The following is a 27,045-nucleotide window of genomic DNA, read 5'->3' as shown; positions in this document are numbered from 1 at the left end:
GAGGCGCTCAACGCCATAGCCCAGTCTCTGCAGGCCATGGCCCAGTCTCAGCAGGCCATGGCCCAGTCTCAGCAGGCCATGGCCCAGTCTCAGCAGGCCATGGCCCAGTCTCTGCAGACCATCGCTGAGGGCATCGGCGCCAGTGGCCATGTGCGAGCCGGCGTCGCACAGTCACAGACAGGGTTTGCCAACGCCCTGGGCTCCATGGCTGCAAACCTGCAGACCCCTGTCGATACCAGCACGGGCCTCCAGGACTGGCAGCGCCAGATGTCGGGGGGGCGTCGGATGGCCAGTCCGTTCGCATCCCCCACCCATGCAGAGGCCTGGCCCATCTAGGCCAGGACGCCCCAGGAAACGGGCGCCAAAGGGATCCAGTGTCAGAGGGCAGGAATCACAGGAGTCCACCTCCAGTTCTGCTGTACCGTCTGGGGAACCACGTAAACGTAGTCAAAGGGCCCGTAAGGCCAAACAATTAGACACTGAGTAAGTTGGCACGGGTGCAGGGCACAGATGAGTTTTAGGGGCTAGGGCACATGCATGAACTCCTTTGGTTATTAAAGTCAATGTTACACCTACCGAAGCTGCCTTTGTGCTCTGTCCAAAGTGTGCGGGCGTGTCATGTACGTTGAGCGCAAGTGTGTGTGTGAGGGGTGGTCTTACCTCAGCCCCAGGTGTGTCTGCCCCCTTCCCCCTGGGCCGCCATCAACATCCCCCGGGCAGAGGACGGGACCGTGCGCTGCAGTGTCACAGCCGCATGCAGGGATGGTCCGGGTGGATGGTGGTACTGTGGCCATGGGTCAGACATAGTCCAACGATGTAGAGCCAGGAGCTCACCGCAGGGCGGGTTGTCATCATCCTCCATGGCCTGCAATAGACACACGTCCACCCGCAACTGTGTGAGCCCGGCCCGTTGTGCCGCAGGTGGATCGGCAATGGGGGGAGGTGGTGTGCATGCGGGTGGGGTGGGTGGGGTTGGGGAGGGGGGTGAGGGTGCTGGGTGGGTGGATGGGTGGGGAGTGTGGGTGGTCGGCTGTTGCCATGGTGTGCGGTCTGTGGCCATACTACCCGATTCCCACGCCCATCTAGTCAGTGAAGCGGGCGGCTATCAGTCTGTCCCGTGCCCGCTGGGCCAGCCGGTAACGGTGGACAGCCACCCGCCTGTGTCTACCCCGTCTGCCCTGACCATTACCCCCATCCCCCTCATCTGGGGAGGACTGCGCCTCTTCCTGCTGCTCCGCCCTCCTCTGCCTGCGGCACATCGCCCCTCTGCTGGGCTATGTTGTGCAGGACGCAGCACACCACAATGATGCGGCCGACCCTATCTGACCGATACTGGAGGGCGCCCCCAGAGAGGTCCAGGCACCTGAAACGCATCTTCAGCACGCCAAAGCACCTCTCTATCACTCCCCTTGTCGCTACATGGGCATCATTGTAGCGGTTCTCCGCCTCATTGCGTGGCCTCCGTATAGGCGTCATCAGCCACGATCGCAATGGGTAGCCCCTGTCGCCCAGCAACCAGCCCCTCAGCCGGGGATGGCGTCCCTCGTACATGCCGGGGATGGATGACCGCGACAACACGTATGAGTCGTGTACACTGCCTGGGTAACGGGCGCAGACGTGCAGGATCATCATGCGGTTGTCGCAGACCACCTGTATGTTCATCAAATAGGTCCCCTTCCTATTGGTGAACACGGCCCTGTTATCTGCAGGTGGCCGCACGGCGACGTGCATCCCATCGATCGCGCCCTGGACCATGGGGAACCCGGCCACGGCAGAGAAGCCCACTGCCCGGGCATCTCGGCTGGCCCGGTCCACGGGGAAGCGGTTGTAGCGGTGCGCCATGGCATATAGGGCATCTGTCACTGCCCGGATGCACCGATGCACCGATGTCTGCGATATGCCGGACAGGTCCCCACTCGGTGCCTGGAATGACCCCGTTGCATAAACGTTCAGGGTCACCGTAACCTTGACGGACACGGGGAGAGGGTGTCCCCCGCCAGTGCCACGCGGTGACAGGTGTGCCAGCAGGTGGCAGATGTGTGCCAAGGTTTCCCGCCTCATCCGGAGTCTCCTCCTGCATTCCCGGTCCGTGAGGTCCTGGTATGACTGCCGGGGCCGGTACACACGGGGCGCCCTCGGGTGCCTCCGTTGCCGTGGGGCCGCGACGTCCTCATCCCCCTCCTCGTCCTGTCGGTCAGGTGTCCCTCCAGCCTGGGCGGCTGCCACCTGTCCCTCTGCGGCAGCCTGCGCCGCCTCTCTGGCACGCTCCTCCTCCTCCTCCTCCTCCTCCTTATCCAGGGCAACATAGACATGAGCGGCTGCCGCCACGGCGGCCAACATCGCTGGATGATCAGAAAACATGATGGCCTGGTGGGGGGGAGGGGAACGATGACATGTCACCATTGCCCATATCCCCTCCTCCCCCCAGCCAGGTGGCATGGACCGCATGGGTCCAACTGTTGGAGGCTGGCACCTGGCCAGGTGGACCAACTCACTTGCCCTCCCATCCCCCTCCCCGGCACGGACCCCCCCCCCGGCACGGACCCCCCCCCGGCACGGACCCCCCCCCAACCTCCACCCCGGCACGGACCCCGCCCATCCCCCTCCCCGGCACAGACCCCCTCCCGGCACTCCCCCGGAGCCCAGCCTACTCTAACCCCCCCCCCCCCACCCCCCACCCCCCCGCCGCACACACACACACACAACCCGAGACACACCTCTCCTCTCGCATTCAGACTGCGGCCACGCCATCGCCTGCCCAGAGCCAACCCCCCAGGCCGTCACTCACCTCCATGCTGGTCGGCGTGAACCTGGAGCATAGGTTCACGCCGATGAAAAGGAGGTTTAATTTACGTCGACGTGAACGGTCATCACGTCGACGGGACTTTGGCCCATCCGGAAGGGAGAATAACGTCAGGCCAAAAATCGTCTGCCTTGCGCAGACCCGTGACATTCTCCGCGGCAGTGGCGACATTAACGCCCCGCCAACTTTTCTCCCTTAGGAGACTTCGGCAACCGGCGGGGGCGGGATTCACGGCGGCCAACGGCCATTCTCCGACCCTCTGGGGGGTCAGAGAATGACGCCCCTCATCTCTCTCCCTGAGCAGCCATGGCGTTTGTTTCACGATTTTTAAAAGCACAAAGTGTACCTCGCCGACGGGAACTCGGCCCATCGGGGGCGAAGAATCGCGGAGCCCCGGAGAATATCGGGTCAGGTCCGATAATGACATGCAAACGGTGTTTACTGTACGTGTGTTCCAGACCGCATTGACACCGCTGTCAATGTGATGGAGAATTGAGATTTGGTGTCAAATTGGCGCCCACCGCGATTTTCCGCCCAATCGCGTTTCGTAATTTCGCCGTCAGTGAACGGAGAATCCAGTTCCCAGTCCTGTCTGTACCCTTGCAGGAGCAAACCACAGGTTCTTTAACCCCACAATAACCCCACAATAACAGAAATAAAAAGGTACAAGGAAAATTCACAAGAGTGTCAGTTCTAAAAGGATATTTTACAGATATGACAAGCCGCAACAAAACCCCAACCTTAGGCACAGTACAGAATGATCACCACTCCACATAATCATACAGAGAGGACCAGCAAACATTCACACAATAGGTTTGGATTATAGTCAGTGCAGTCAGGGCATAATACCCAACGAACTAATCGAGGCAGAATAAAAAAGTAAAACTACCCGGAGTAGAGGATTTCAGGATAAAGTGGATCAAGACACAGCTATAAGCCCATGATTCTCTGGCACACACCACTCACCATAAGGCAAAGATGAGAAAAGACTCCTCATCCAAACCTCACAGCCTCTCATAACATCCTAGCGAAGAAAGAATGTCCCAAACAAAAGGGGTGGGCAACAGGATATCAGCTATAGCACCAGATCTGACCGTCAGTACTCCCAGGATACAGAGCACACGCCAAACCTCACCCCCTAACCGGCCTCACTCCTCACTAACCGCACCCAGGGCAATGCACCAGCCCTACCAACACCAGAAAATTCATGTCACCCTCAACTGAGGAGACCCCAGCGCCGAGAGGAGAAAAAGAATCATCAAAACACTCAGCAATTGGACGTCTTGGGAGGACACTGATCCCCTCCCCCTCAGTACGATAAGGGACACCCGCCCCCCCTCCCCCCCATATCCCAATAGACAAAATTGGGACCTGCCACAGTGTGCTGCCCACCGAAAGAAACCTCCCCCCGGGAGGAATGCCTGAATTAACTAAAGAACGTTGGACACAGACAAGCACTGGATGCCATTACAAGGCGGATATTAGGGGACAGAGCAGTGCTGCCTCAACAGAAACAAAAACTTTGCCTCCCCATGGAAGACCCAACTACAATGAGGAAAACACTTGGGAAACCACTTTATGAGGCCAATTGAAGGAGGGAGACTAACTCCTCCATGAAGTCTACCCTTAAACCAAAGAAGGGCTCCAACAACGCAGAACACAGCCCACAGACACTCACTTCAACAAATGAGGCAAGGGTTAACTGACTACACCCAGACACACGCTACCACTCATTTCCCCTTACTCTAACAACTCTAGAGACACTAATCACAAAGAAGAATCATAAGGAACCCAGTCCTCTCTAGGAACCATGATCTGTCCAGGCTTTCATAGGAGAGAAGCACTAATTCTCAAGACTTAACAGAATGCAAAATAAAAACACGATACAACTATCTCTAACGGGGGGCTTTCCTCAATCCAAGTCAGGACTTATTCAACCCTACTAGCCACCACCACACCAACCATCCACACACGGTCCCACCATGACTCTACTCATCTTCTCCATAAACAAGGTAAGGGATAACTAAAAGGCACTCCCTCCTCATAACTGCAAGGATTACAGCACATTAAAAAAGAGCAGGACTATGTACAAACCACATCTCACATTCCCGGCTCAGAGGTGGGATTTACTGACCAACCTGGCGCGTGTTTTCCAGGGGCGGAGGCGGACTCGCCAACAGGATTTACCAGCCCCGCCGTTGTCAGTGGGATTTCCTGATTACTGCATCCCTTGTCCCCGGGAAACCCTTGCACCGGCGTGGGACCGGAGTATCCCGCCAGTGGGAACAGCCAGCAGATCCGTGCAATATAACTTTTGCCAGAGCAGGATAACAGGCAACCGTTGCCCGAGTGCTCATATATTGCACACTCTTGTCAGGAGAAAAGACAATAACATGAAATTAACAGCATAATCAAAGGGAATAAAGACCAGGATTATTGATGAACTGCAGGATAATAGCACCATCCATGTTGTTTGGAAAGGTCAAGGTCATGACAGGATCATCGAGCAATCCTCAGGATCCCTCAAAAGCTCCATCGAATGAAGCACCTTCACTTCCACCATGCTGCCACAGCCATAGCACAGGGCTAAATCACTGGCTTTGAAAGAAGACCAAGGCAGGCCAGCAGCACGGTTCAAATCCCGTACCAGCCTCCCCGAACATGCGCCGGAATGTGGCAACTAGGGGCTTTTCACAGTAACTTCATTTGAAGCCTACTTGTGACAATAAGTGATTTTCATTTCATTTCATTCATGAGGACGTTGGCCCCCGCCGGGGTGATGACCCGACATGATCAGCCATGGTGAGCATCAGGGACACGGTAACATAAGTCCAGTGTTCGGGGTCTCCAACTGACCCCTGGCCTTGAAGACTGGATGCAATGTTCTCCATTGAACTGGAAACACCCAGCCTTCAAATCGGGATTGGGAAAGAATGGCCCCAACTCCCGGAGTCGGTCAGGCTAGATGACGTACCATGCAGCAGGATTTCCAAGGTCCAAAGGCAAGCCCTCACCAGAGAAATTGTCCTAGACGTCTTCTACGTTTCCACTATTTTCTCAAGGATATTTCACAGTTCATCAAAGTGGGCTACAAAAACCTGCACCACGGAGCCAAGACCATCTTCCCAAACATCATTTGCAATGGCAGCCATCATGGGCCCGCACACCAGCAAGCCACCACTGCAAGCTGGACCCCACTCCAGCCACCTCTGACCACCTCAAACAAATGAGAATTTATTTTATTTAACTCAGCGTCCCATTGCTAAAATCAAACCCAGATCTTTCAGGGACACAGTGCAAGACATATACCCCCAAAACAAGTAATGTGCATTAGGATAAAATATAGGAATTAAAGACAAGCGGAATCAGAGCTTGCAAAAACGCAGCCGCTCCCGCACTCACATCACGTGATCTCAGTGTTTTTAAAAAGTCTCTTTTAAAACTTTAATTCACGTTTCCAGACTATGAATTAAAAATCATTAATAGGCAAAAAGATTCACATCATGGCAGTCTTCTGAACCTTTACTAGGCCACAAAGCGCCTTTTAAAGGAGGGAACAGCAAATTAAAGGTATTAGTTTTGTTGGTCAGAAATTTTTACAGTACTTTTGACATATCTTTATTCATGGTTAAGTTTAATATGAACTCCTGCTGTATGCTCCGAATCACAGGAGATAAAGGAACTTTCACTGGGATCCAAATTAACTTATTATTAAGGATGTAAATCAGGACATAGCATTCTAGCGACACAACCACTTTGAGCAGATTAAAATCAACGTTCATATAAACTGGCCCAACTTTGCCACCCTACCCAATCTGCCACTCTACCCTCTCTGCCACCTACCACCCTGCCACCTTACCCAATACCCAGTTATCTCACTCACAATCATTCATTAACACGATGAAAAGGTTTGTTAATCATATAATCCCCACAATGCAGAAGGAGGTAATTCAGCCCATCTGGTCTGCACCGACCCTCCAAAAGAGCACCCCACCCATGTCAACTCCTCCGTCCACCCGCCCTATCCCCATAACCTAACCTGCACATCCCTGGGCACTAAGGGCCAATTTGGCATGGCCAATCCACCTAACCTGCATATCTTTGGACTGTGGGAGGGAAACCGGAGCACCCGGAGGAAACCCACGCAGACACGGGGCGAATTTGTAAACTCCCAACAGGCAGTCGCCCGAGGTCGGAATTGAACCCATGTCCCTGGCGCTGTGAGGCAGCAGTGCTAACCACTGTAGCACTGTGTTACCCCAACGACCCAAAGCTTCTCATGTGTGTTAGTGGATAAAGGCGTACAAAAATACTGCAGCCAGTGGTGTAAAAAAGGCTTGCCCCGATGATCCTGCACTACGAAGGAGGACCCTGAGAACAGGTACACTCACATTTCTGCAGAGGCCCAGTTCAGAAGACCGGACCAAAAATGTGGCACTCCATCTTAAGTATACAACAATAGGACCAGAGTGGCAATACAATGGTGATTGCCACTCCTTGGAAGATTTGGTCCCATAACTCTTCTTAGCTTTTAAATGTTGTCTCAGGTAATATTATGAGATGAATAAAGATTTGACTGCCGGCCCCCCGGCTCCCATTCTCTCCAGTAACATGATGAGGTCAATGTGACTGACAGTTCAGTGCAGTACTGAGGGTGTGCTGTGCTGTCAGATGGTGCCATCTTTCAGTTTAGATATTAAACCAAGGGCTTTCAGATGGACTTAAAGCATTTCATCCTGCTACTTAAAGGAGGACACGGATTTCTCCTTCGTGTCCTGGACAATATTCATTCCACAACCAACATCATTCAAATAGATTATCTGGTCATTATCTCATTGCTGTTTATGTGACCGTTTTGTGCACACATTGGCTGTCACATCTCCTACGCTATGCCAGTGACTAATTTTCAAAAATACTTAATTGGCTGGAAAGTGCACCGGAACATCCTGAGATCAAGAAAGTTCTTTACATTATTCCGTTATCTGCAGTTTGTTGAGTGCATTTCATATAATTAAGAATGGTAGATTCCATTTCAGATTTTGAAACTTAATTTGCTTCAGTCTGTTATGATTAAAAATACATTTTCAGTAGAATGTCTGCAAGTTTTCCAGTCCTCGAATCTGCCTTTGAACAACCTTCCCAGGGAGCCACAAAGTACTGCTTCCATCTGTTACTGTGGTTTCCAAGGAGGTAAAAAAAGCAATTTAATTGTGTTGTTGCTTGGAAAAATATGGGTTAATAAATGAAAACCAGCATGGATTTGTTAAAGACAAATCATATTTGACCAACTTGATTGAGTGCTTTCATTAAGTAACAAAAAGGGTGAGCAAGGATAGTACATTTGATATTGTGTGTATGGACTTTCAGAAAGCCTTGGTAGACCTGTTAATAAAATGGAAGCCTGTGGGATTAAAGGGGCATTGACTGCATCGTTAAGAGGCAGGAAGCAGAGAGTAGCAGTGAACAGTTTTTCAAACTGGAGGAAAATGTGCCATAGTCAGTTGGTCCTTCTCGATAAACATTTAGAACTTGATGTGGAGATGCCGGCGTTGGACTGGGGTGAGATCAGTGAGACGTCTTACAACACCAGGTTAAAGTCCAACAGGTTTGTTTCAAATCACTAGCTTTCGGGGCACTGCTCCTTCCTCAGGTGAGTGAAGAGGTATGCTCCAGAGACATATATATAGACAGATTCAAAGATGCCAGACAATGCTTGGAATACGAGCATTAGCAGGTGATTAAATCTTTACAGATCCAGAGATGGGGTAACCCCAGGTTAAAGAGGTGTGAATTGTGTCAAGCCAGGACAGTTGGTAGGATTTTGCAGGCCAGATGGTGGGGGATGAATGTAATGCGACATGAATCCCAGTTCCCGGTTGAGGCCGCACTCGTGTGCGGAACTTGGCTATAAGCTTCTGCTCGGCGATTCTGCGTTGTCGCGCGTCCTGAAGGCCGCCTTGGAGAACGCTTACCCGGAGATCAGAGGCTGAATGCCCTTGACTGCTGAAGTGTTCCCCGACTGGAAGGGAACATTCCTGCCTGGTGATTGTCGCGCGATGTCCGTTCATTCGTTGTCGCAGCATCTGCATGGTCTCGCCAATGTATCACGCTTCGGGACATCCTTTCCTGAAGCGTATGAGGTAGACAACGTTGGCCGAGTCGCACGAGTATGTACCGCGTACCTGGTGGGTGGTGTTCTCACGTGTAATGGTGGTATCCATGTCGATGATCTGGCACGTCTTGCAGAGATTGCCATGGCAGGGTTGTGTGGTGTCGTGGTCACTGTTCTGAAGACTGGGTAGTTTGCTGCAAACAATGGTTTGTTTGAGGTTGCGCGGTTGTTTGAAGGCAAGTAGTGGGGGTGTGGGGATGACCTTGGCAAGATGTTCATCTTCATCGATGACGTGTTGAAGGCTGTGAAGAAGATGTCGTAGTTTCTCCACTCCGGGGAAGTACTAGACGTCGAAGGGTATTCTGTCGGTTGTGTCCCATGTTTGTCTTCTGAGGAGGTCGGTGCGTTTTTTTGCTGTGGAGCGTTGGAACTGTCGATCGAAGCCGAACTGCTGGAACGCAGAATCGCCGAGCAGAAACTTATAGCCAAGTTCTGCACACATGAGTGCGGCCTCAACCGGGACCTGGGATTCATGTCGCATTACATTCATCCCCCGCCATCTGGCCTGCGGAATCCTACCAACTGTCCTGGCTTGACACAATTCACACCTCTTTAACCTGGGGTTACCCCATCTCTGGATCTGTAAAGATTTAATCACCTGCTAATGCTCGCATTCCAAGCATTGTCTGGAATCTTTGAATTTGTCTATATATATGTTTCTGGAACAGACCTCTTCATTCACCTGAGGAAGGAGCAGCGCTCCGAAAGCTCGTGACATCAAAACAAACTTGTTGGACTTTAACCTGGTGTTGTAAGACTTCTTATTAATAACTTGAACTTGGATTTTTCAGAGCATACAGCTTCAAAGTTTACAGAAGACATGGAATTTGGAATTGTAGTAAAGAATGAGTCGGTTTCAGAAAGACATAGACAGACCATTTAAATGGATAGACATGTGGCAGATGAAATTTGAAGCAAAGTGATTTGTTTAGTAGGAAGAATGAGGAGGAACAATGTAAACTAAAGTGTCCAACTGCAAAGGGATTGCAGCAATGGATGCAGTACAATGTACAATAGGGTACTGATCTTTGGACTCCCTCTTTGAACATTGGTATTCAGTACCATAAATAGTAGCAGTCTGAGTTTGCATGGCAACACTCAGACATTGTTTAGGTTTCAATAGAAGCTGAAGCACTAGCTATCATACACTGCTTCATGTGGTTTCAAAGATGTGTTGATGTTCCACATTGGAAAAGATGGGCTCCAAGCTTTCTGCTGGACTCCTGTGTGGTCCTCGATATTGACTGCGAGCTTTCTGACAGGTTTTTCAGTGCACAAAGCATTTTGGTTTATACACCCATCGGGCATCTTTCAGCCTGGCCTATCTACAGTGGATCTGGTGTGTGAATTCTCTGTCTGGTGAGATGAGACCTGTACTAGTCTCCGCCCAATCCGATCAACTGTGAATTTATGCCTGGTCTGTCACCACATGGAAATCTGCCCTCTATCCTAGCCTCTATATGATGGGTTTGTGGCTGCGAGTGTAAGATCAAATGATGGCATGTCATCACTGTCTCCTTCCCATTTTTCCTCAGAGGAAGAGGGTTCCAGTTCTTGGGTTTATAACATGAAAACTGGACAAGGTTTGGGTCCTGGACAGAGGAGAGGAGAAAGTAGGAAATGTGAGCTTGCACCATCTGCTGTTTGTGCGTCAGAAGAGATTATGGGATGTGGGTGAGGTGGGCCGGGATTCTCCGAGCCTCGAGGCCGCAATTACGCTCGGCACGGGGGCGGAGAATGGGGCATCGGACCCGCGATCAGGTCTGACACCTTCCCGCGATTTTCCGGCAACCAGAGAATCGCCGCCAATCGCGCGATGCAGCGCCGGTCAGGGGCCGTTGAAAGAAGCCCCCGTGGCGATTCTCCGTGGACGAATGGCCCAATTCCCGCCGGCGTGGTTCCACCCGGCGGGAGCTCATAGTCACGGCTGCGGTGGCCGTCCTGGTGGGGAGCAGGGGGATCCATCATGACGGGGCCTCCATGACGGCAAGGCCTGTGATCGGGGCCACCAATTAGCGGGCGCGCATGATCTGGGGGGGTCTACTTCTTTGCCGCCAGTCCACTGTGTGGGTCCGCCATGTCGCGCGGGGCTGGCGCCGCAGGCGGTCGCTGAGCGCAAGCGTGAGCCCGCGGCCGGACGTGCAGGGCCCCATATCGGCAGTCGCAGCTGCTTGGAGTACTCCAGGGCCCTGCTAGCCCTTAAAAACAGAGAATCACTCCGGACTTTCTAGAAAAAATCCGGAGTGATTCGTGCCGGTTTTCTCGTGGGGGTGGGGACATTGCCCCATTATTGGAGAATCCCGTCCGTGAAATGAAGGAAGGAGCATTCGATATGCAGATATCCTCATCATTGATCTCTGAAGACCCACCAGTTACCACAGACTCAGTGATTCTCCGTTCTGTAATGTCCAATGCACTTTCTTCCTTGGCGGTCAAAACGTGCACTTTTCCTCCTTCAGTCCTATCCTGCAGCCTGCTGTTAAGTGCCACCTTTTCCTGCAACAAAGTGGGAAGTGTGTCAGTGAGCATCCTGCAATCGGTTTGGATGATCTGGCTGTCATGGTTGAACAGCTGCTGTGTATGTGAGCTATGAGTTGTGGGTGCAAGGCTTGGAGCAGCATTGTGTGTGGGGGGATGAGGTAAAGTGTATGAACTTTAGAGTTGAGAATCAATCAATCGAGGTTGTTGGAAGGAAGGTGTTGGAAGTGTAATGAACTGAGAGAGATGAAGTAATTGGTGCAGTTAGTAGAATATGGCATTTAAGATTAGCTTACTCACTTTGACATTTTATGTCAGATCGACAAACCTTTTGTACATTGCATCCATGTTCTTGGGTCAACACCTCTATCATTTACTGCTGCTCCTAAATGCCACCTGCCTCCTGAGCATACATAAGCAGGGATTCTGCATCCCAGTATAACAGGATACCTCTCCTGCTTCACAATTTATTCACCAAAACATCCATTGTCTAAAAAAATACCTTGGCGCTCGCTCTCTTGTATGTTCAGCCATTGCTCAAAGTATCACAGACAGGCTGACTTAAGAAAAAGCTTCCCACCACTTCTTGGGGCCACCTCCCCGTCTGGAGTTATAAACTGCCTCTAAGAAGTGCCAGGCACTCGCAATACCCGGACCCTGCTCATGACTGCAGCCAATCAACAACACAGGGGTTGTTGGCTGCACACACTAACCATTAATAAAAGCAGGCAGTGCCAATTTAATGTACTGTTTGCTCTGCAATGAACGGGCACAGATTAATACCCATGGCCATTTAAGACCCCACCATCTCCATGGACTTTATTCAGTACATGCCAAATCTGTGCCAGTTCTAGTCAGTAAGAACCTTCTTGATGTACAGATGTTACATTTAGTCAATCTTTCAAAAAGCAGACACTTAACTGATAACATGAAGGACCAAATTCAATCGGTGTATTGATATAAGGATAGAACTTTATCCCCCCAAATTATTTCATAATCTTTAAGTGACCACGATTATCACGGTTACTTTGTGTTGCCAGCTCACTTGTGTTTCAATTAGGTTAATTTAATTAAAGTTGTTACATTTTGTTTGTAAAAATAGACTGCAAATAGTTGTTTTGTTTCGGGTTTGACTTTGACAGATGCTGCTGGACAGGCTACGCTATTTAGCAGCAAGATAGTAAACTTATGTTTTCACTTAAAAGATCTACAATCTTTGATTACAATACAATTTAAAGTACAAAGATGAAATGTGATGAATGGTTACTGTACCCTTAACACCATGTAGGTGATGCCCCTTTAAGACCGGGTTTGGAACCCTGTGGGGCTCCGCCTCTGGCTCCGCCCACCAGGGAGCCGTATATAAGGTGATGCCCTGTAGGCGGCACTCAGTAAGCACACATCTCTGTAGCTGGCTCGTTCTCTGCTTATTAAAGCCTTCATTTACCATTCCATACTCTCGTATCATTATTGAAGGTACTACATGCCAAAAATGAACATATTAATATACAGATAGATCACATATTAAACTTGAAATATTTCCTCCGAGACCGAAAAAATTATGAATTCAGTTTAATTTATTGCTGCAAAATAGTGAAATCTATAATGTGTGGACGACTGCATGCCAAAGAAAGCAGTACGTACGTTCCCGAACCGGAAACCATGGGCGAAATTCTCCGGTATCGGCGCGATGTCCGCCGACCGGTGCCAAAATCGGCGCAAATCAGTCCGGCATCGCGCCGCCCCAAAGGTGCGGAATCCTCCGCATCTTGGGGGGCCGAGCCCTAACCTTGAGGGGCTAGGCCCGCGCCGGACTGATTTCCGCCCCGCCAGCTGGCGGAAAAGGCCTTTGGTGCCCCGCCAGCTGGCACGGAAATGACATTGCCTGGCGGCGCATGCGCGGGAACGTTAGCGGCCGCTCACGGCATCCCCGCGCATGCGCGGTGGAGGGAGTCTCTTCCGCCTCCGCCATGGTGGAGACCGTGGCGAAGGCGGAAGGAAAAGAGTGCCCCCACGGCACAGGCCCGCCCACGGATCGGTGGGCCCCGATCGCGGGCCAGGCCACCGTGGGGGCACCCCCTGGGGCCAGATCGCCCCGCGCCCCCCCCAGGACGCCGGAGCCCGCCCGCGCCGCCTTATCCCACTGGTAAGAGAGGTGGTTTAATCCACGCCGGCGGGACAGGCATTCTAGGAGCGGGACTTCGGCCCATCCGGGCCGGAGAATCGCGGGGGGGGGGGGGGGGCCCACCAACCGGCGCGGCGCGATTCCCGCCCCCGCCGAATCTCCGGTGCCAGAGAATTCGGCAACCGGCAGGAGCGGGATTCACGCCAGCCCCTGGCGATTCTCCGACCCGGCGGGGGGTCGGTGAATCTCGCCCCATGGCCCAATCATGAGATTGACTCCCTACTGAAGAACAAATCTGAGGCGTTCAAGTCAGGCGGCCCTGACCTCTACAAGAAATCCAGGTACGACCTCCGCAAAGCCATCCGAGATGCCAAGAGAGAATATCAGACCAAGTTAGAGTCACAGACTGGCGTTACAGACTCCCGGCGGTTGTGGCAAGGCCTAAACAACATAACGAGATACAAATCAAAGCCGAGCAGTATCTCCAGAAGCAGCGCACCCCTCCCCGATGAACTCAATGCATTCGATGCTCGGTTTGAGCAGGAAGCCAACAGTCCGCTGTCGAGTACCCCAGTAGCCCACAACACACCCATACCCACCATCACAGCTTCCGAAGTCAGATCTGTAGTGATCTCTATATGTTCATGTACACAAGGGGTTAATGTGTAATCAGTAGCTCCACATGATCACTAGAGGGCCGGACCAACAGGGGTATAAAAGGCAGCCACATTGGGTCTCTCTCTCTCTCTTGGGTGCACTGTGACCAAGGCAATAGCAGACTAGTTCAGATGGCTGGCGGAGTTATGTATAGTTACCGTAGTTAGATCTTGTTAACTTTATGACGAGTATCAAAGTTAAAGTAAAGAACTTATGCAATTATTGTTATAGTTACTCAATAAACATTTTTTTACTACTGGACGTGTTCGAGTCTTCTTCATCGAGATACAGAAGACCTCATCACTAACCAAGGTTTGAGTAGCACATGTTACCTACCACACAGGTAACAAAACACATACCAGGAGTGGGGTTTTAACAGAACTAGTTAGATTAGGTTAGACAAAAAGAGAAGAAAATTCAGACTGGACATTCAACTCTGGAAGACTTTGCAGCAAATGGATCCTCGATGACTAACTGTGGGACTCATTGGATCTCTAGGGCAGCTGGAAACAACCGGTAATTTAAGTTATGACTGGAAAAGATTTGAAAACATATTCCAAATATTTATTGCAGCTAATGATTTAAGCACGGTCTCTAACACAATGAAAATAGCACTACTACTCTCAATAGGAGGGCATGAAGCTAGAGAAATCTATAATTGCTTTAATTAATTAGAAGGTGAAGACAACACCTAAATAGAAGCAATACTCAAAAAAATTGATGAACACTGTAAGAGTCAGTCTGGTAAGATGCTGGAAAGATTTAACTATTGTCATAAATGCCAGAGAAATGGAGGGCCCATCACTGATTTTATTACAAATCTCAAGTTAATACCACAAGGCTGTGATTATGCTGATTTCAGAGACACTGTGATCATGAATCAATTAATTTCTGGACTATCTGCTAAAAATTTGAGGGAAGAACTATCACAAGATAAGTATCTAACTCTAGAAACTGCTATACAAAAATGCCTTATGAACAAAAACAAAATCAATACTTTGAGTCTCTACAAACACAGAATCAGTATCTAGAAAACAAAATCGGGGAAAATGGCGCGAATACTCACCACGAGGCAGAGGCAAGGTTGAAATTTAAGAAGACAGAAGTTCTGAGCGGCAGCCATCTTGCGCATGTGCAGTCTGACCAGTCCGCACATGCGCACTTCCCTAAAAGATGCAAACCGGCGAAACAGTGTTCTGCGCATGCGCGTGAAGCCGCGCATGCGCGGTTGCGAAAAGAGCACACAGTACAGGAAACTCGGAGTGCGCATGCGCAATTGTGTCCTACTCATGATGTCAGAGGACCAGGACCACGCCCACTTAAAAGGGAAATGCACGAAAATGAACAAAAAGAAATTTAAAGCTGCAAAACCCAATTTTCTTACCTCAAAAGACAGAACAATGCCCGAACTTACACCAGCAGTTGAAAATAACTTTCACAACACCCTGGAACAAGCAGTCCAAAGTGAAGAGCACAGTGACAAATCCGAAACCAAAGAAGATGATTTGCTCATTGAACATGAAGAGAATGATAACAACTCCAAAACAAAAAGAGATGATTTGTCTTTCGAACAATACACACAATACTACTCAGACATGGCTGAGTTATTCGGATATGCTGATCACAGCATCAGCAACACGGTTGAAAAGCTCAACACCACGCTTCTCATAATAGATGAATCCAATACCATGGTGCCATGGCAGATCGTCGATACATTGGATGACAGCAATACCCAAGAAGAAGACAACGCCACACAGAGAGCACAGAACGACTCAGTTGAGAGAGCACAGACCGACTCTCCAGCGAGAACACTGCACGACTCCACAGAGAGAGCAATGACAGACTCCACAGAGAGCGCAATGACAGACTCCACGGAGAGAGCGATGAAGGACTCCACAGAGCAAGCGACGAAAGACTCCACAGAGAGAGCGTTGAAAGACTCCACAGAGAGAGCAATGAAAGACTCCACACAGAGAGCGAGGAAAGACTCCACAGAGAGAGCGATGAAAAACCCCACAGAGAGAGCGACGCAAGCCTCCGCAAACAGCTCGGTGACAGACTCAAAAATAGAAGCAAGCAAACACTCCATAGCGAACGCCATGCAGGAACAAGACTAAGAAAGTCTACCAAGCTCACGTGAACAACAAAAAGACTATGACAGTCTACCCAGCTTATTTGAGCCACCAGAACCCAGCTCATTTAACCAACAAGAAGACATTGAATGTTTACCCACTGTATGTGAGACAAGTGACGAAGAAATCACAATTCCCATACAGGATGTGTAGGATCACAGCGAGACTGACAGATCTCAGCTCGTCTGCACAGAAGCACTCAATAATCAGAGGACGGCTACTCATGAGTCCAGAGAGACCAAGTCAAATGAAGTCATGAAGGTTTTGACTCCAGAAGAGGAGCACCAAGAATCCAGAGAGGGGGGCAGCACGGTGACACAGTGGTTAGCCTTGCTGCCTATGGCGCTGAGGACCTGGGTTCGAATCCCGGCCCTGGGTCACTGTCCATGTGGAGTTTGCACGTTCTCCCCGTGTCTGCGTGGGTTTTGCCCCCACAACCCAAAGATGTGCAGGATAAGTGGATTGGCCACCCTAAATTGCCCCTTAATTGGAAAAAATAATTGGGTGCACTAAATTTAAAAACAGAAGTGTCCAGAGAGACCACGTCAATTGAAATCTTGAAGATTTTGACTCCAGAAGAGGAGCACCAAAAAACCAAATTCAAATAAACCAGAAATAACTCCAGAAGAGGAGCACAAAGAGATCACAGATGATTCAAGTTAACCAGAAATTACTGTAGAAGAGGAGTCCTAAGGAAGCAAACAAAAGGAATCAAATCCACCACAAATGACTCATGTCACCAACATCAATGCAACATCAGATCATTCTCACAATTCTCAAGAATAAACGCTCAATGTAACAGATCCACAAAGGACACTGACACTGTGACAATGACGCACATCATTCACACGGAACACTCATTGAGCGCAACAGGAACAACAAAAACCACAAAACGTCCAGGTCACACAACAAAGATGTAACACAGAATCGCTACCGCAAGCAAAGAAAATAAAAATCAGACAACAAAGTGATTCGACCATTCAAATACCTCATTGATGACTTCTTGGTTACTTAAATACTGGAACACTGATGACGTTCACAAAGAAATAACAACATCAACATCACCACTTCAACAACAGTAGAAGAAAGCAACTTGACCGACCAAACTCATAAAGTATGGACTCACAAAATGTTTTCTTATTAAGATTGGGCTCATAAATATTAATTGGCTTTGTATAATCATCAAGATCATCACAACTTGTACATAACATCATTTGTCTACCTATTTCACGCAAGCAAAAAAACCTAAGAGGCTAAATGTATTAACATTTGATGGACTAACTCATTGATTTTATGTAATGCATTTGCAAACCGCATCCATTATGTTTGTTCAATTTACTTGACAACATACAGAAAACATGTAACACGAATAAAAGGGGGATGTAGTGATCTCTATATGAGCATCTACACAAGGAGTTAGTGTGTAATCAGTAGCACCACATGATCACTAGAGGGCCGGACCAACAGGGGTATAAAAGGCAGCCACATTGGGTCTCTCTCATTCTCTTGGGTGCACTGTGACCAAGGCAATAGCAGACTAGTTCAGATGGCTGGTGGAGTTACATATAGTTACTGTAGTTAGATCTTGTTAACCTTATCACTAGTATCAAAGTTAAAGTAAAGAACCCATGCAATTATTGTCATAGTTACTCAATACACCTTTTGTTCCTACTGGATGAGTTTGAGTCTTCTTCATCGAGATACAGAAGACCTCATCACTAACCAAGGTTTGAGTAGCCCATGTTACCTACCACACAGGTAGCAAAACAAGATCGGCCTTCCTGAAAGTGAACCCTCGGAAGGCAATGGGTCCAGACAGGATCCCTGGTCATGCACTCAGAGCCTGCGCGGACCAGCTGACAGACGTGTTCGCGGACATCTTTAACCTGTCGTTACTCCGCTCCGAAGTCCCCACCTGCTTCAAGAAGACCACCATCCAGTGCCAAAGAAGAACCAGGCAACGTGCCTCAATGACTACCATCCGGTGGCCCTGACTTCAGTCGTAACGAAGTGCTTCGAGAGGTTGGTCATGAAGCACATCACCTCTATACTCCCAGAACGCCTTGATCCACTGCAATCCGCATACCGCCACAACCAGTCCACAGCAGACACCGTCTCCCTGGCCCTACACTCATCCCTGAAGCATCTCGACTACAAGGACTCCTACATCAGCATGGTAGCATTGTGGATAGCACAATTGCTTCACAGCTCCAAGGTCCCAGGTTCGATTCCGGCTTGGGTCACTGTCTGTGCGGAGTCTGCACATCCTCCCCGTGTGTGCGTGGGTTTCCTCCGGGTGCTCCGGTTTCCTCCCACAGTCCAAAGATGTTCAGGTTAGGTGGATTGGCCATTCTAAATTGCCCTTAGTGTCCAAAATTTCCCTTAGTGTTGGGTGGGGTTACTGGGTTATGTGGATAGGGTGGAGGTGTGGATCTTGGGTAGGGTGCTCTTTCCAAGAGCCGGTGCAGACTCGATGGGCTGAAATGCCTCCTTCTGCACTGTAAATTCTATGAAATCAGACTCCTATTTATTGACTACAGCTCCGCCTTCAAAACCATAATCCCACCAAGCTCATATTAGAACAAAGAACAAAGAAAAGTACAGCACAGGAACAGGCCCTTTGGCCCTCCAAGCCTGTGTCGACCATGCTGCCCGTCTAAACTAAAATCTTCGACACTTCCTGGGTCCGTATCCCTCTATTTCCATCCTATTCATGTATTTGTCAAGATGCCCCTTAAATGTAACTATCATCCCTGCTTCCACCACCTCCTCCGGTAGCGAGTTCCAGGCACCCACTATCCTCTGTGTAAAAAACTTGCCTCGTACATCTCCTCTAAACCTTGCCCCTCGCACCTTAAACCTTAAAGCTCCAAAACCTAGGACATCGGTTGTTCACTCTGCAACTGGATCCTCGACTTTCTGAACCACAGACCACAATCAGTAAGAATAAACAACAACACCTCCGCCACAATAGTCCTCAGTACCGGGGCCCCGCAAGGCTGCGTACCATGCTGCCTGTCGAAACTAAAATCTTCGACACTTCCTGGGTCCGTATCCCTCTATTTCCATCCTATTCATGTATTTGTCAAGATGCCCCTTAAATGTAACTATCATCCCTGCTTCCACCACCTCCTCCGGCAGCGAGTTCCAGGCACCCTATTTCTCTACTCCCTGTACACACACGACTGCGTGGCAGAATTTGGTTCCAACTCCATCTACAAGTTTGCTGATGATACGACCACAGTGGGCCGGATCTCGAATATCGACGAGTCAGAATACGGAAGGAGATAGAGACCTAGTGGAGTGGTGCAGCGACAACAATCTATCCCTCAATGCCAGCAAAACTAAAGAGCTGGTCATTGACTTCAGGAAGCAAAGTACTGTACACACCCCTGGCAGCATCAACGGGGCCGAGGTGGAGATGGTTAGCAGCTTCAAATTCCGAGGGGTACAAATCTCCAAAAATCTGTCCTGGTCCACCCACGTCGACGCTACCACCAAGAAAGCAACAGCACCTATACTTCCTCAGGAAACTAAGGAAATTCAGCATGTCCACATTAACCCTTCCCAACTTTTACAGATGCACCATAGAAAACATCCTATCTGGCTGCACCACAGCCTGGTATAGCGACTGCATGGTCCAAGACCGCAAGAAACTTCAGAGAGTCGTGAACACCGCCCAGTCCATCACACAAACCTGCCTCCCATCCATTGACTCCATCTACACATCTCATTGCCTGGGGAAAGTGGGCAGCATAATCAAAGACCCCTCCCACCTGGTTTACTCACTCTTCCAACTTCTTCCATCGGGCAGGAGATACCAAGGTCTGAGAACACAGACAAACAGACGCAAAAACAGCTTCTTCCCCGCTGTTGCCAGACTCCTAAATGACCCTCTTATGGACTGACCTGATTAACACTGCATTAACACTGTATGCTTCATCTGATGCCGGTGTTTATGTATTGTGTACCTTGTGTTGCCCTATTATGTATTTTATTTTATTTTATTTTATTTTCATGTACTTAATGATCTGTTGAGCTGCTCGCAGAAAAATACTTTTCACTGTACCTCGGTACACATGACAAAAAACAAAATCCAATCTAAATGAGTGGTTCAGGACTGTGCTCATAGTTACCTCTTACCTACAAGTCTATTAATGTTTAACAAAGAAACCCTGCAAAATCCTGGGTCGTTAGCCCAGTGCATGATCCTAGTGATGTCCTGACTGATGGCAAGTAGACTGATAGCATACAAGAGTGCTCTTCATGTCATGTGCGCACAGCAGGAAATGCTATTCATTGAATCATGAGTACACAGTTTGTGACTTTCCAAGAAACAACATTAATTTATGTTCCACTTATTAAAATGAACGGAATGAAGACCACAGATTTCATGCAGAATCCTGTCGACGTGACCGAAACTAGCACTCTACCCCTTCTCGGGAAGGCCCATTAAATGTAACTTTTAATCAGCAGGGAGAGAACCTGAGAGCATCTGAGACCCTCAGAAGGTAAGTCAGTGATTTTTACTCATTTTTACTTTTATTACCTTTCCAAATTGTGTGTGTGGGAGGGGGGGAAACTGAAGTGACATCACAGAAAAGCTGTGACTTGATTGGCTGGTTGGGAATCTACACTAAATTAAAAAAATTAAGCATTGGTAAACTAATTAAACATAATTACTTAATTATAATTTAGAGGAGTATCTAAGCCAGAGATCGGAGAGTACTGTATATAGATTTCACATTTATAGTAGAAATCTAGGGCGAAATTCTCCCCCAACGGCGCGATGTCCGCCGTTGAATGCTCCGCATATTTGGGGACCGAGCCCCAACATTGAGGGGCTAGGCCGACGCCGGAGGGATTTCCGCCCCGCCAGCTGAAATGGCGTTTGTTGCCCCGCAAGCTGGCGGAAATGGCGTTTGTTGCCCCGCCAGCTGGCGCGGAAATGCGGCGCATGCGCGGTAGCGTCAGCGGCCGCAGACAGTTTCCCGCGCATGCACAGTGGGGAGAGTCACTTCCTCTTCCGCCATGGTGGAGACCGTGGCGGAGGCGGAAGGGAAAGAGTGCCCCCACGGCACAGGCCCGCCCGCGGATCGGTGGGCCCCGATCGCGGGCCAGGCCACCGTGGGGGCACCCCCCGGGGTCAGATCGCCCCGCGCCCCACCCCAGGACCCCGGAGCCCGCCCACGCCGCCTGGTCCCGCCGGTAAATACCAGCTTTGATTTACGCCGGCGGGACAGGCAATTTCTGGGCGGGACTTCGGCCCATCCCGGCCGGAGAATTGAGCGGGGGGGCCCGCCAACCGGCGCGGCCCGATTCCCGCCCAATCTCCGGTACTGGAGACTTGGGCGGGGGCGGGGGCGGGACTCACGGCGTCCAACGGCCATTCTCCGACCTGGCGGGGGGTCGGAGAATGACGCCCCTGGTGTCTAGGAAACATATAATTAACAGTAACTTTTTAAAAAACTTTTAAACTTAATTTACTAATTAATTGACGCAATGTCAGTTAGAGGGGTGCAGTGCTCTGACTGTGAGATGTAGCAGGTCTGGGAGGCTTCCAGCGTCCCGGATAGCTTCATCTGCAGAAAGTGCACCCAACTGGAGATCCTCACAGACCGCATGGTTCGGTTGGAGCAGCAGTTGGATGCACTTAGGAGCATGCAGGTGGCGGAAAGCGTTATAGATAGCAGTTATATAAATGTGGTCACACCCAAGGTGCACGCAGAGAAATGGGTGACCACCAGAAAGGGCAGGCAGTCAGTGCATGAATCCCCTGTGGTTGTCCCCCTCTCGAACAGGTATACCCCTTTGGATACTGTCGGGGGGAATAGCCTATCAGGGGAAAACAGCAGCAGCCAGAGCAGTGGTACCACGGCGGGCTCTGATGTTCAGAAGGGAGGGTCAAAGCGCAGAAGAGCAATAGTCATAGGGGACTCTTTAGTCAGGGGCGCAGATAGGCGCTTCTGTGGACGTGAAAGAGACTCCAGGATGGTATGTTGCCTCCCTGGTGCCAGGGTCCAGGATTTCTCCGAACGGGTAGAGGGCATCCTGAAGGGGGAGGGCAAACAGGCAGAGGTCATTGTGCATATTGGTATTAACAACATAGGCAGGAAGGGGCATGAGGTCCTGCAGCAGGAGTTCTGGGAGCTAGGCAGAAAGTTAAAAGACAGGACCTCTAGGGTTGTAATCTCAGGATTACTCCCTGTGCCACTTGCCAGTGAGGCTAGAAATAGGAAGATAGAGCAACTAAACACGTGGCAAAACAGCTGGTGTAGGATGGAGGGTTTCCGTTATCTGGACCACTGGGAGCTCTTCCGGGGCAGGTGTGACAATATAAGAAGGACGGGTTGCATCTAAACTGGAGAGGCATAAATATCCTGGCTGTGAGGTTTGCTAGTCTCACACGGGAGGGTTTAAACTAGTATGGCAGGGGGGGTGGGTATGGGAGCAATAGGTCAGAAGGTGAGAGCATTGAAAGAGAACTAGGGAATAGGGACAGTATGGCTCTGAGGCAGAACAGACAGGGTGAAGTTGCTGAACACAGCGGGTCTGGTGGCCTGAAGTGCATATGTTTTAATGCAAGAAGTATTACGGGTAAGGCAGATGAACTTAGAGCTTGGATTAGTATTTGGAACTATGATGTTGTTGCCATTACAGAGACCTGGTTGAGGGAAGGGCAGTATTGGCAGCTAAATGTTCCAGGATTTAGATGTTTCAGGCGGGATAGAGGGGGATGTAAAAGGGGTGGCGGACTTGCACTACTGGTTCGGGAGAATATCACAGTTGTACTACAGGAGGACACCTCAGAGGGCAGTGAGGCTATATGGGTAGAGATCAGGAATAAGAAGGGTGCAGTCACAATGTTGGGGGTTTACTACAGGCCTCCCAATAGCCAGCGGGAGATAGAGGAGCAGATGGGGAGACAGATTTTGGAAAAGAGTAAAAACAACAGGGGTGTTGTGATGGGAGACTTCAACTTCCCCAGTATTGACTGGGACTCACTTAGTGCTAGGGGCCTGGAAAGGGCAGAGTTTGTAAGGAGCATCCAGGAGGGCTTCTTAAAACAATATGTAGACAGTCCAACTAGGGAAGGGGTTGTACTGGACCTGGTATTGGGGAATGAGCCCGGCCAGGTGGTAGAAGTTTCAGTAGGGGAGCATTTCGGGAACAGTGACCACAATTCAGTAAGTTTTAAAGTGCTGGTGGACAAGGATAAGAGTGGTCCTAGGGTGAATGTGCTAAATTGGGGGAAGGCTAATTATAACAATATTAGGCGGGAACTGAAGAACATAGATTGGGGGTGGATGTTTGAGGGTAAATCAACATCTGACATGTGGGAGGCTTTCAAGTGTCACTTGAAAGGAATTCAGGACCGGCATGTTCCTGTGAGGAAGAAGGATAAATATGGCAATTTTCGGGAACCTTGGATAACGAGAGATATTGTCGGCCTCGTCAAAAAGAAAAAGGCGGCATTTGTCAGGGCTAAAACGCTGGGAACAGAAGAAGCCTGTGTGGAATATAAGGAAAGTAGGAAGGAACTTAAGCAAGGAGTCAGGAGGGCTAGAAGGGGTCACGAAAAGTCATTGGCAAATAGGGTTAAGGAAAATCCCAAGGCTTTTTACACATACATAAAAAGCAAGAGGGTAGCCAGGGAAAGGGTTGGCCCACTGAAGGATAGGCAAGGGAATCTATGTGTGGAGCCAGAGGAAATGGGCGAGGTACGAAATGAATACTTTGCATCAGTATTCACCAAAGAGAAGGAATTGGTAGATGTTGAGTCTGGAGAAGGGTGTGTAGATAGCCTGGGTCACATTGAGATCCAAAAAGGCGAGCTGTTGGGCGTCTTGAAAAATATCAAGGTAGATAAGTCCCCAGGGCCTGATGGGATCTACCGCAGAATACTGAAGGAGGCTAGAGAGAAAATTGCTGAGGCCTTGACAGAAATCTTTGGATCCTCACTGTCTTCAGGTGATGTCCTGGAGGACTGGAGAATAGCCAATGTTGTTCCTCTGTTTAAGAAGGGTAGCAAGGATAATCCAGGGAACTACAGGCCGGTGAGCCTTATGTCAGTGGTAGGGAAATTACTGGAGAGAATTCTTCGAGACAGGATCTACTCCCATTTGGAAACAAATGGACGTATTAGTGAGAGGCAGCATGGTTTTGTGAAGGGGAGGTCGTGTCTCACTAACTTGATAGAGTTTTTCGAGGAGGTCACCAAGATGATTGATGCAGGTAGGGCAGTGGATGTTGTCAATATGGACTTCAGTAAGGCCTTTGACAAGGTCCCTCATGGTAGACTAGTACGAAAGGTGAAGTCACACGGGATCAGTGGTGAGCTGGCAAGGTGGATACATAACTGGCTAGGTCATAGAAGGCAGAGAGTAACAATGGAAGGATACTTTTCTAATTGGAGGGCTGTGACTAGTGGTGTTCCGCAGGGATCAGTGCTGGGATCTTTGCTGTTTGTAGTATTTATAAATGATTTGGAGGAAAATGTAACTGGTCTGATTAGTAAGTTTGCAGATGACACAAAGGTTGGTGGAATTGTGGATAGCGATGAGGACTGTCAGAGGATACAGCAGGATTTAGATTGTTTGGAGACTTGGGCGGAGAAATGGCAGAATTGGCAAGTCATGTTGCAGCTGTATAGAACCTTAGTTCGGCCAAACTTGGAATATAGTGTTCAATTCTGGCCGCCACACTACCAGAAGGATGTGGAGGCTTTAGAGAGAGTGCAGAAGAGATTTACCAGAAGTTGCCTGGTTATGGAGGGCATTAGCTATGAGGAGCGGTTGAATAAACTCGGTTTGTTCTCACTGGAACGACGGAGGTTGAGGGGCGACCTGATCGAGGTCTACAAAATTATGAGGGGCATAGACAGAGTGGATAGTCAGAGGCTTTTCCCCAGGGTAGAGGGGTCAATTACTAGGGGGCAAAGGTTTAAGGTGCGAGGGGCAAGGTTTAGAGTAGATGTACTAGGCAAATTTTTTACGCAGAGGGTAGTGGGTGCCTGGAACTCGCTACCGGAGGAGGTGGTGGAAGCAGGGACGATAGTGACATTTAAGGGGCATCTTGACAAATACATGAATAGGATGGGAATAGAGGGATACGGACCCAGGAAGTGTAGAAGATTGTAGTTTAATTGGGCAACATGGTCGGCATGGGCTTGGAGGGCCTGTTCCTGTGCTGTACATTTCTTTGTTCTTTGTTCTTTGTACATCATGTGCTACTCAAGCACTTTACAGGCCAGCAGTGGGCCTTTCACCAGCTTCAAGGATGGCAGCTAAGAGTGTAAGATCTGTTGCTGAGAGCAGCCAGCCAATCAAAAGTTCTTCTGCACTCAGCAGTGCAGCTGCGGAGATGATGGTTGCTGCAGGTATGACACCCACGCAACGCCTCGAATTGAGGTGGGACAAAGGCAGAGGTGAGTGATGGCGGAAAGAGGGTAGTGGGTGACTATCAGCACTCTGCCTTCCTTATGCTGGGTTCCTCAATCAGGTTCTGGATGCATTTGATCGAGGGAATCCCCCCACAGCCCCCCTCCTCTCCCCTCCATAGCCCCTTCCTCCCCCCCCCCCCCCCCCCAACCCCCCCGCCACCTCCTTGGCAATTCAGACATAAACACTCCAGGATTTGCTTGGTCTGCTCCCCACATGTTGAGCCCTCACCCACTATTGGGAAAATACCAGTGGCAGCAGACGATGCCGTTACAGAGGCACAAATTGCTCATTTAAGGGCCTTAATTGTGGAGGGTGCGAAGACTGTACACGGGCCTTCCTGCCCCATACCTAATAGGAGGGAGGCAGAAAGGTGTTGTCATCCCCATCTGCCATGCTCCTCTTGATTAAATGCACCCACCATCAAAGTTGCCACAGGGAAGGCACAAGACTCTGCCTGAACCATGTCCATGGGTTCCCAAAATGGGTTCCTGGTTCGAAGTGCCAGATTACTGAGCCACCCCCTCTAACTCTCAACATGATCAGCTAATAAAGCTCAAGAATGATATTAACAAACACCAGGTATTTCTTGAGAAGATAGTCATCGCACACCCCCTGGGCAGTTGGATGAGTAATACTGTGTGGTCATCTAAAATGGCCTCCCACAAAGAGTGATGGGAAATTTGGTCCAGCTGGGACACAGACAAGCTGCAGCCCAGGCTTTATGCAGAAACCCAAACCTGCAAAAGGGCTATTAAAAGGCAATTAAAGGAAGAATAGGACAATCTTGTCCATTACATCATCTCCCAGACTAAGCGGCCCTAAGCCCTTTCTCGGAGCACTCCCCGGATTGGGCACTGAGTGCCCACTCCAAAATTGATGTGGCAGCCCCTGATTGAACGTAACTGATCAGAGAGTAGATCCCTGATCGATTGATTGACAGCGACCAAGAGACCACCCACAAAAGGAGCAGGGAAAACTCAAGCCGGTTAAAAGGCAGCGCAGGCCTTCATTCTTTCTCTTGTGACTGATCTTCAACTGCAGCACAGCTACCAACACCAGCCAAGTTCAAGGGCCCGCGACATCCATCGAAGGACGACAATCGAACACAGACGACCTACAAGAACCCCAGCCGCCAGAACTTAGGAACCAGATAAGGCCATGTCTACTCTATATCTGCCAGTCACCTGGAAGTTAAGTTAAGGTCGTTTATGTGTGTTAGTTATGGTCCTAGTGTG

The sequence above is a fragment of the Scyliorhinus torazame genome, chromosome 9 (genome assembly GCF_047496885.1).
Source record: "Scyliorhinus torazame isolate Kashiwa2021f chromosome 9, sScyTor2.1, whole genome shotgun sequence".
NCBI classification, from domain to species: domain Eukaryota; kingdom Metazoa; phylum Chordata; class Chondrichthyes; order Carcharhiniformes; family Scyliorhinidae; genus Scyliorhinus; species Scyliorhinus torazame.
The sequence above is the reverse complement of the archived record's forward strand: the minus strand, read 5'-3'. Positions refer to the sequence as shown.